Here is a 12,476-nt window from a genome sequence, read left to right as displayed (position 1 = left end):
TATTATTTATAAAACATTATGCTGTTAAAATTATTGTATCTTTTATTTAATCTAAGCTGATTCCTTGAGAGCTATAAAAATATTGCATGTAATTTTAATTGCAGAGGTAAATATTTAATATTTACAAGAGGGAATATTTTAATGTGTTGACTTTTGATATTAAAATTTGTATCGCAAAGAACAAACAGAGTTCTTTTTTATTTTTGAAATAACAATTATACTAAAGCCTCTGGTAAAATAGCGAGCACAGCTCCAACTCCAAAATCTACCGTGATGTCGTCGACATCTCAAATTTTCATTTGATTTCATAAACTTTAATCAGTATTGTTTTAACGCATAACGACACATATCTGATAAATCAAATGAATTGTTTGTAGTTGTGAATCAGTGAACGACGTCGTTATTTAGGGGGTATCGATCATACAGATACAGGCTAGAGGTATAGGGGGAGGGTTGAGATCTCATAAACATGTTTAACCCCGCCGCATTTTTGCGCCTGTCCCAAGTCAGGAGCCTCTAGCCTTTGTCAGTCTTGTATTATTTTTAATTTTAGTTTCTTGTGTACAATTTGGAGTTTAGTATGGCGTTCATTATCACTGAACTAGTATATATATTTGTTTAGGGGCCAGCTGAAGGACGCCTCCGGGTGCGGGAATTTCTCGCTGCATTGAAGACCCATTGGTGGCCTTCAGCTGTTGTCTGCTCTATGGTCGGGTTGTTGTCTCTTTGACACATTCCCCATTTCCATTCTCAATTTTAGATATACGCATTTGGAACTAGTAGATCAAGTTGTTAGTTCTTCCAACAATCGATTATTGCGCATTTTAAACCTGCGTGGTTCAAACTGAGAGATATAGTTTAGATTGTACATTTTTTGTTCGTATTATAAGTATTCTCTTACAGGTATAAACTTTTCTTCCGAGTTTACTTGCTACTGCATTTTGTATTTACTTAAGATAGCGAAATCTCCCAACAGTAGAATATTCTGAAATTATGTGAAGTCACAAATATTCATTCTTGGTACATACTAACTTAGATGCATATAGACATATCAAATTCCATATTATATATATGTTATTTGGGGATGTGGGCTCATATTCTCTGTCCGTATTTTATATCCCCTGAGCTGTCTTTAAAGAAGCTTGCATACAAGACCGAAAGAGTAACTTGAAAATGTAGAATTGGAGATGTCCGCGATTTCGTAAAATATGCTGCTACTGATGATGTGATTTTATATCTTAGGCTTTTTATCATTTTTGTCTGTTTTGATGTACTACAACTGGCTTAGTGTCATTGCTATAGACTGAATACGTCCAGTGGTCAGTGTTTCACCATAGAACATTATGAAGAATTTCTTATTGCTATGGACTGAATACGTCCAGTGGTCAGTGTTTCACCATAGAACATTATGAAGAATTTCTTATTGCTATGGACTGAATACGTCCAGTGGTCAGTGTTTCACCATAGAACATTATGAAGAATTTCTTATTGCTATAGACTGAATACGTCCAGTGGTCAGTGTTTCACCATAGAACATTATGAAGAATTTCTTATTGCTATGGACTGAATACGTCCAGTGGTCAGTGTTTCACCATAGAACATTATGAAGAATTTCTTATTGCTATAGACTGAATACGTCCAGTGGTCAGTGTTTCACCATAGAACATTATGAAGAATTTCTTATTGCTATAGACTGAATACGTCCAGTGGTCAGTGTTTCACCATAGAACATTATGAAGAATTTCTTTCCTATCTTGTTTGAAACAAACTGGTATGTTCTTCTTGTCCAAGTCTCTTTCTATATTGATATAATTGTTGAGGGCGTGAATGGGGGTTTACAGAAAAGGTAATAATGCGGAAAAAATATAAAGAATAGAGAAAATGGACCAAAAAAAGAATAGAGAATAATGAGGTGCTATAATATAAAGAATAGAGAATAATGGGCAAAAAGTATAAAGAATAGAGAAAATGGCCTAAAAAATTAAAGAATAAAGACCCTCCAATCAGACCCTCATTGTAGTTGGCATGAGCAAGTGCACATTGTCTATTCCTACTCATAATTCCATATTGATTTTAAAGATTAATCGTTGGATGAAAATTATTTACAATTGTATTAATTTATTTTGATTCGATCCCTTGGGTATACCGTGTTTTGATATCTTCATTTTGATTTGATTGTCAGTTTATGGCAAATTTCTACTTAAATAGAAATAAAAACGTGCCATGAAAAACGTCAAAAGTTCTCTTATACAATAAAAGTCTTTTTTATTTATTATCTTCTTCACTGAATTTTAAAAAATGTTTATAAAATATTCAACGTATAATTTTAAATAAACATTAAAGCGAAACATACAAAATGATGAAAAATGAAGAGTAAACAGAAGATATTTAATCTAATATAAATAAGAACAGAATACAAGAAGAGGGAAAACTACACCAAAGCGAACATTGAAAAGCGCACCTTTCAGGACAATAATTCTGGTCAAAGCGGACATATTTACCTGAAATTATCTGTAGGATATTTACTGATTATATAGCAAACTGATCCAATGGTATAAAGTCGTATTTAATTTGCATGATTAAAAAAAAAGAAAATAAAAAAACGAGAAAAATATGGAAAAAAAAGTAAGAAGGGAAGATAGCTAGTAGATTTTAAAACAGATTTTAGTATTAAAATAGTTTGTTTTGTTCCTAGAAAGATAATAAGGTGATATCGCAATCTATCTTTATAATTACAAAAAGTAATTGCGTGAACTTTCTCCAGATTTATTTAAATCTCTCTCATCTATTTTCATTATTCTTCAAATAATTGTATTTTCACTTTATAAAGCATAACCTGTAGCTTTTAGAGAAGATCAGAGAAATATTCGGCTGATGTCAATTGTTGAGCCAGAACTACTGCCAATTCCATAGATCACGAGTTAATCGCCGTTTTTTATGTGGTTTGTGTGGTTCAATTTATAATGTTTTGTGAACTGGTATCTATCTCATGTTTTTTTTTATGTTTTTCTTTTGTCAAGTTGTTGGCTGTCTTGCTTGGAATTATAGTTTGATTTCACCCTTGTATCGTTTTTCTCTTTTTTATTGCAATTTCGGAAAAATCATAATATCCTTATCCTGCTCGAAATCCCACTCCCATCTCCTCGTGGCGGTTAGGGGGCATATGGCAGACTAAAGGGATAAACCATATTAATAAGTTATATCGAACTTATATATGTTTAGCCGTATTATAAAAAGAAATATTTTTTATTGGTGCGAAAGAAAACAAATATTTGCGCAAATGAAAACAATATTTTGTGGCAAATGCAAAACGCCATGCTGACCATAATAGTGAAAGTAAAAGCCTCAGGCGGGCGAATTATCTAGACGGCAAAGTAAACCATTCTTTTAAGGTAAAAATTTATTAAACAGTGTCGTATGGTCAGTTTGTTTTGGGGAGGATTCGATATTAGAGTTTCATTTTTTTTTTCATTTCGTATAATAATAGCTTATATAATATTTACACAACAATTTCATTAGGATTCGACTATTAATGATGGTGATAGAATAATATAAAAACACTTACGGCCAAGGCTGACGTCGTAAACTGCTAACGTGAAATTGCGGGACTTTTGATTACATGTTATAGAGTGTAATTTGTAACATATTTGTACTTCGTTTAGTATTTATATGATCTGATTTCATAGTAGACTTGAATTTCTGTTAATAAAGACGATCGTACTCATATAATCATTTATTCTTTTTTACATGTCATTAATTTTTCTGTGTTTTTTTTATAGTTTAATGTACTTTCCAAATATTTCAAAGGAGCATAACCTTTAACATCTAATCGTATTCACACAATAATCACAGGGGGTAAAAGTCTTCATAGAATCGTTTAAAATTTTTTGCTATTTATCACCAAGACAATTTTGAAATTAGATCACAAATAAATACAGACGCTTTTGTATAACTCTACTTCAACATTTATTGATACTGAAATATGAAGGTTTACTCTCTTTTAATACTGCAATTATTTAGTCAATATCACAGACAGAAATCTATATCATTTCAATGCCTACTTTTTCTAAGGTTAAATTTAAGCTTTAATCATATAAATATTTACTGAATCCCTTAAACACTTAGATAACAAAGAGCGCGTGCGACTTGAATGAAACATCTTCATCATCATTGGTGTATTGTTTAAACAATTAGATTAGTGTAAGTCTTCAGAGAATAGTGTCAGTTGGTTCATTTATTGAGTTCCATAGAACACTGGATCAGACTTAGCAGAAAAATAAAATAAATTGGTAGAGTCCATACATAATTTAGAATATCAACTGTTATCAACAGTCCACTTTTCTCACTTAGATACGTGAAGATTTAACGTTCCTAAACATTAGGCTATATATAGTACGTTGTTCCTTAAATTGTAGATGTCAGATTGTTTTATTCAGTTAAGGTAAGAATATTTTTTCTTTTTTATATTTATAACTTATGAATATCGTTTAGCTAAGAGCAACACTGCTTCGGTTAAATTGAATCAGAAAATCATTTGAAATGAATTGTCTTTGTGACTTGGACATTACTGTTTTTCTGTTTGTATGACTTCAAAAATTAATTCCTGATACCTTCCAGTATATGAGAGTCGGGATGGGGAGTCATTCTTTTCTTTTTTCTTTTTTCTTTATCTTTTTTGTCAATTTTTCTCTATTCTTTTTATTTTAGCCTCCCATTATTCTCTTTTCCTTTTCTATTTTTTTTTGTGCCTATTTTTCTCTATTCTTTAACTATTTGGCCCTTTATTCTGCACCTTTTGCCCATTATTCTTCATTCTGAAAATCCCATCCAGACCCTCGTATATGTAATATGACAACATGTAATGTAAACTGAATCTTTCATGCATCTAAGATTAAAACATTATAATAGGCCACAAATCCTAATATAGAAAATGAGCAAAATAGGTCACTTGCTTCAACATTGCGTAAGACATGTTGTGTCAAATTATTTTTTTTTGTATACGGATTTCAAGTGAATGTTTGTAAGTATGGAAATTTTGGAAAGATCTCAAAATTATTAATTTTTTTTAAGGTATTACAGTTTTTGGAAACTAAAATGAGTTTGGAAATATAATACATTTATGCAGGACAAATTAAGGCATATCAGTGTATAGATAATTGACAGACCATTAAATTTTGAAGGCTTTTATTTGGTATTAATATTTCGTGTTTTCGAATCAAGCGGTAAAGGCATTTGAATGAAGTTACTTATCCTTTACCTTTCCACCAAACAGGTCATGCCACATCCCTGTTTCAAGTTAAAGTGTTGAAACAAATAAATGTATCCCCTGAATAAATAAGCCATACGGCTACCTGAAGTTGCTTCCATCTTGTTCATTTGGACTCTCCAAATAGTTTTATATACATCCATGTTTAGTCTCAAGTTTTAGTATATTGACTGAAACTTACACATTAAAGTCCTTACCATGTATAGAAATATAAAGTTTCCCTTGTTTTCTATTTAGTGAAGAAACATCCCATATAATGCATTGTAATTCAGTTGTTGACATAATTTTTAATTGTCCGAACTCTTACTCTCACAGTGTAATTCGACAACAAATCTAACACATTGTACTTGAGAAAAGTTTTTTTTTCAAAATGATGGTTTATTGAGAATAAAGAAATGTATAGAAAAGTTGTCAAGAATAGCTTTTGGGGGAAGCAATTATAACTTTGAGCAGTAATTTACTATAAATGACCTTCAAACGCGTTACAATGTACACAAACTATTTTGAAACGATTCCATGGAATACGTCATTTCCCCCAACATAAAAATAATTTTAAGAAGGAGTTGAATTAAGCGCCATATTAGGCTTTAAATTGAAGCATTACAAAAATTCATTTATCTTCGTTGCGTTAAAATACTAGAAGTGATAAGCATGTTCCATCGACCGCACGTAAGAACATATAATTCTTCATGTCACAATTCAATTCAATGCAATTTGATATTTTATCTCTCAATAATATATAATTAACCATTACATTTAGTGTATAATATAGATATAAAATAGAGACTATAAAGAATTATTACAGACTAAAACATTAAAACATAACAGCAAATTCTATTATAATGAACCATACGTATATGTATATCATTTACAGCATAAAACATTTCTACTTCTATTTAAAATAAGATCCCACGTACGCGTGTTATTCAAATAGGCAAAAACTGTGGCAATGCGCTTTTTGATGTAGTTGGAAATCGATTAACTCTGTATTTTTATTACTATGATTCCAAAACTACATGTTGTATCGTTTTATCTAAACAGACGAAACCGGAAACATTGGTTGAAACGTTTTCCTTTCAATGGGTAGCCTTTACATGCAGTAGTATGATCTATTAGTAACAAAAATTTATATTACACCTATAACCTTTTTATCTCAGTATCTATTTAAAAATTTTTTTTTTAATGCTTTTCAACTTTTTTTTGTTATTAATTTAGCATTCTGTTAACGGTTATGATACGAGCGTTACAGACGAGACATATATAGACGAAATTAGTGTACCGTACTAAATCATAAGCCAGACTTTTTACCAGCATATTTATTACATATATTTTCTAAAAAAATCTATAAAATTTTGTTAATCATCAAACCACATGTCGTGTTTCATGCCTGTTAAGTGCTTCTTTCAACTTATATCTGAATTCCATTTCAGACTATCTATAGCCTTAGTATAATGTATGTTTGACCAAAGATTAATATGGACAATTGTTCTAATGATTGATACTATTATTTAAAATGTTACCCGTTACGTAATATTGATCAGGTTATTGACCGACTTTGTACAATTATTACAATTGGTGAAGTTTATCTATCCCCATATTGCTTCTAAAACTATAACAGACTATCAAATATTTATATACAAATAGTACAATTAACATTTAACAAAGAACACGTTATATCATTATTTATAACAAAACGTTTAGATTATTCCATTATCTGTAATCGTAGGAGTTCTTTGTTAATTAGTTTTATTCACTTATCAATATGTGATAATTTTTTTACACCATTTTTTTAATAGTACAGTATATCCACGGGCGACTGGGTACAAAGAGGTTCTACAAGTTCATTGTTTTGGACAATACAATAAAGTTATATTTCTGTATGAATAGTAACACGATGGATTGTATCTGAGTTGACAAATCCACCTAAAACAAAGCAAGACAAGCATAGTATATGTTAAGTATGTAATATATAAATAGAAAATTGAATATTCTGTGCAAACAATAAAAAAAACAAAATATCCAAATCCTTCCCTAGCACATGTGAGTATAAATATTGGTTGGGGTTGCATTACCTATACCTTACTTTGAAGTGTTTTATATGTGCCTCTTCTTGTATGTCAATTTGTCTATCTTATTGCTTTAGCTTTGTTTCATTAGTGAACTGGTTGTTGACTTTTAATCATGTTTCCTTTGTTAATTTTCAAATATCACATGCTTGTTCTAGGCGAAAATGAACAAACTAACAAGTAATACAAGAGGAAGGTTCTATAAGGTATGTCGACTAGGACTTTAGAACTGGCACTGAACAATTGAGGATATGTTGCTCATTAGGGTCGGAGGATGCAATCAAATATAGGTGACCATACAACCCTCAACAATGAGCAAAACAAAAATCATATTGTGTGAGCTTTAAAAGGCAACGACATGACAAAATATAAAACATTGGTAATTATTCCACATCTTCTTATTTTTATATAAACAAGAAATCAATAGCCTGATTAATTTTAAAACAATAAACGTAAAACAAATATGAGACAACTATAGGTCACCGTCAGGCCTTTATCAATGAGCAAAACCAATACCGATAGTAACCTATATAAGGTCTCGAAATGACAAAATGTAAAACAATTCAAACAAATTAAACCATTGTGGTGACGTCAGCCTATTCATTTACCGTGGATTCTTTTTCTAGAATCAACGCTTCCTAAATCTGCCGCTGAAATTGACTCACCAAATTATATTCAATTGTTTTCTTTGTGTGCCTAATTTCATTAAGTTTGAATTGGCTAATTTACTGATTTCTGTTCATTAATGGAATTAATTTAAAAACTTACCTTTATTTTTTGTAATTTTTATATGCCTTGACTGGGAATCGAACACTTCCTCGAAATCTGTTATGTGTGACTGACATCAACACATCGACGAAACCTCTCGGCTACCAATGGGTTACACTATAGATGTCTATTTTATATATTTAAATGAACATCTGATATACATCGGTTCATCGGACACACAGGGCTTGTACCTTTATATAGACACAATAGGCAGTCGTATAATATGAGTTGGTAGCCGCGAGGTTTAATAGCATGGTTAAAATCAATGAGTTAAAGATATGGATTTGTTGGTTTAGGTTCGAATCCCTGTATTCTCTCTGTTGTTCCAATTCTAAAGTTATCCTGTTTTTTTTCTAATTTTGCATGTTAAAGTGGATATTTTTGTAATAATAGCGAGTTTTACCGTTTTTTTTTAATTATTATTGGCTATTTCACATGTTTGAAACAAAAATGATTACATTCTATTTGTCAATTTTTGTTTTATAAATATAGTATGATTTCATCTGTTTTACTACATAATTTTAAACAGGTTTGTTCGCAAATTCCTATGCGAGAAAATCGTGATGTGCCTATAGTGCTAGAAAAATTTCGATAACATACTTATTATATATACTTTATATATGCTTTTTGGTCGGGTTGTTGTCTCTTTGACACGTTTCCCATTTCCATTTTCAATTTTATTAGAAATAATTTCGAATATGTCTTATTTTGTATAAACAGATAATATTCATATGCCTGGTAATATAAAGATCTTTAAAGGTAGAAGTGTTATATTTGTATTTTGTTAACCAATTAATTGTGATCTGAGATTTATCAGTGCATCGTTTGGACACGATAACATGGTTATTTAAACTCACTTACAATACCTTCTAATTAAGAAAAGGCTTTAATTTTGAAAAGAAATTAACACAATAGTTTAAGTTATAGATACAATGGATAAGCGTAGATTCATGAAAAACAAACCATTCGCCCTCCGGGCTCATGGTTTCTTTTTCAAGAATCCACGCTTATCCATTGTATCTATATAACTTAAACCATTGTCGTGACGTCAGCCTATTCATTTACCGTGGATTCTTTTCCAAGAATCAACGCTTTCTAAATCTATCGCTGAAATGGATTCACCAAATTTTATTCAATTATTTCCTTTGTGTGCCTAATTTCATTAAGTTTGAATTAGCTAATTTACTGATTTCTGTTCACTTATGGAATTAATTTAAAAACTTACCTTTAATTTTGGTAATTTATATATGCCTCCACTGGGAATCGAACCCGTCCTTGAAATCTGTTATGTGTGACTGACATCAACATATCGACGAAACCTCTCGGCTACCAATTGGTTACAACTTATATGTCTATTATATATATATAAATGAACATATGACATACAACGGACACACAGAGCTTGTACCTTTTTATATATACATATTAGGCAATCGTATAGTATAAGTTGGTAGCCGCGAGGCTAGCATGGTTAAGATATCAATGAGTGAAAGAGTCAAATTAAAGGTAGGGACTTGTCGGTTTAGGTTCGAATCCCTGTATTCTCTTTAAAGTCCCTATTTTTTAGTTTTTCTGTTTTTTGTTTTTTTTTATTTTGTATGTAATTGTGAATATTTTTTAATAATAGCGAGTTTAATCGTTTATTTTTGGATTATTATTGGCTATTTCACATATTTGAAACGAAATGATTACATTCAATTTGTCCATTTTAGTTTTATAAATATAGTAAAATTTCATCTGTTTTACTACATAATTTTACAAATGTTTATTCGCAAATTCCTATGCGAGTAAATCGTGATATGCCTAGAATTAGGCTTCTTGCTAGAAATTTCGGTAACATACTTATACTTTATATATGCTCTTTGGTCAGGTTGTTTTCTCTTTGACATATTCCCCATTTTCATTCTCAATTTTATTAGAAATAAGTTCGAATATGTCTTATTTTGTAAACACAGATAATATTCAGATGCCTGATAATTTAAAGGCAGGCGTGTTGTGTTATATTTGTATTTTTCTAATCAGTTAGTTGTGATCTTATGTTTAGTAATGCATCGTTGAACATGGTACCATGGTTATTTAAACTCACTTACAATACCTTCTAATTAAGAAAAGGCTTTAATTTTGAAAAGACATTAACACAATAGTTTAAGTTATAGATACAATGGATAAGCGTTGATTCATGAAAAACAAACCTTTCGCCCTCCGGGCTCATGGTTTCTTTTTCAAGAATCAACGCTTATTCATTGTATCTATATTACAAAACCTACGGCCTGATTTTTGCTAATAAAAACAAATATGACATAAAAATTACAACCATGTAACGACAACCCGTTAGTTTGTTTCTCATTTGTTTTATCTAAAACAACCACTTAATAGACACAAATACAAAAACCTGGAAAAGCACAATTGATTTCCATGACAGTATATATAAAAAAAAAAGAAAAAAAAAGAAAAGAAAAAAAGAAGAAAAAAAATTAGCAAACTCATCTATTGTATCAGGTTTTATTGTCATTATTTATTAAAACATTTGTTGTTATCATATATTCATAGCTCCTCGCTAAACAATAACAATGAATAGAAAATGATTTTCTATTAAACACTTTCAAACATATCTTGCTGTGAAATACGACGCTTTTCCAAAAAGCTTTCTCACACTTGGAATAAAATTTCAGTGCTATATCGCACGGATTCATTGCGTATATAATGTATCACGTAATCCATGAATAGATATATTACGAGATAATTTATAGTTTTTAAACATGAAGTTAAGTTTTATTATTTTCTTATTGTTAAAACAATATTAAGAAAAAAATCAATATCGCTTCAAACGATATCATTAATATTTCAAAATATTAACGATACATCCTACAGAATAGACAAATTAAAGGAAGCAAATTTCAAATCGTTTTTGTCGGCGCAGTAATATATCATCAATGAAACATTGCGGAGTAATAAATTATGATGGGTTGTAATTTGAGCGAAAACCATTTGTTTTACATGCAAGCGTGACATGTCTTCATTTTCAAACTCTCATTTGTTCAATTCGGTATAATATTCCATAGAATGATTTGTTTCAATTGTAATTTCACTGCATTTTGTCAGAATTAAATTACATAAATCCACGAGTAAAATATTTCATTGGTAGAGATAAGAAATTTAAAATTACTTTTTTTATCAGTTAGAGGGAAATATTTATTGCAAACTACAGTTCTCTACTTTTACAATTCACATGTCGGTAAAAGTTTTAACGGAATCTTTCTGATCCTTAAACATTAATTGTGTCTGATAAACCTGTTTTGCTCTACTCGGATTGTTTCTGGTGATTCAGAAGATAAATCCAAAGGCTCTTCGAAAACTTGTGTATTCTTCTTCTTTGAAATTTGTTCATCAATTTATATTGATTATTTTATAGACAATAGTGTTTCAATATAAAATAGGATATTAATTGTATTGCCCACTACACGTGTATTTAATAACCATGGTTAGATTCATGAAAAACAAAGTTAGGGAAGCCGGTTGCATAAAAGTTAAGAGCACCAAAACCAAACAAGCCTTAACAGAATGCAATCTTTGCTTGTGATATTTGTGTAAATAGAATGTATCTTTTCAAATCGCCGTTTCAGAATTTACGGTTACGTGATGTTAAGTTTGTTGTTACAGTATGAATAATACTAATACCCACGAGGATCCTTTGTATTCTTAAACAGTGAATTATGTCAATACAATACCGAAAAATTGGCTAGATGTTACCATGATAAAGTAACTTAGTAAGTAAAATATAAGGGTTTCTACAAATAACCGTTGTGTCGCTAACCAGTTATATACACATTATAAAGTTTATAATAAGCACTGCACACACAAGATTAACTAACATGAAATAATTTTGAAGAGAAAATAGGGTTCAGTCCTAGAAATAACAGTTCAATTCTGCTTCATGTTTATATACCAGTTTTAAGCAAGGGGCATAATCAATAATGTCTATGCTTGTATATTAGTATTTGTTCCTTGAAAAAAAAGGTGTTGATGACAGAGGTTTGGAGATCTCATTTTAATTTGTTCACATCTGGAAAAAAAAGAGAGAGACGAAAGAACCAAAGGGATATTCAAACTCAAAGGTCGAAAACAATGTTTAACTGACAACGCCATGGCAAAAAAAAAAAAAAAACGAAAAAAGACCAAAAGACAAACAACATTTTATACAAAAACACAATAGCATAGAGAAAACTAAAGATCGAATCTATGAAATTTAAAGATTGACGTGTGGTATAAATACTTGTCAGTAAACTTGATAACTTCTAGACGTCTTTTCTGATATTATTATATTTGATGACATGGTCATCTAGACGTTTTTTCTGGCGTTATTATATTTGATGACA

The sequence above is a fragment of the Mytilus californianus genome, unplaced genomic scaffold (genome assembly GCF_021869535.1).
Source record: "Mytilus californianus isolate M0D057914Y unplaced genomic scaffold, xbMytCali1.0.p SCAF_8, whole genome shotgun sequence".
NCBI classification, from domain to species: domain Eukaryota; kingdom Metazoa; phylum Mollusca; class Bivalvia; order Mytilida; family Mytilidae; genus Mytilus; species Mytilus californianus.
Note: the sequence above shows the minus strand (reverse complement) of the source record.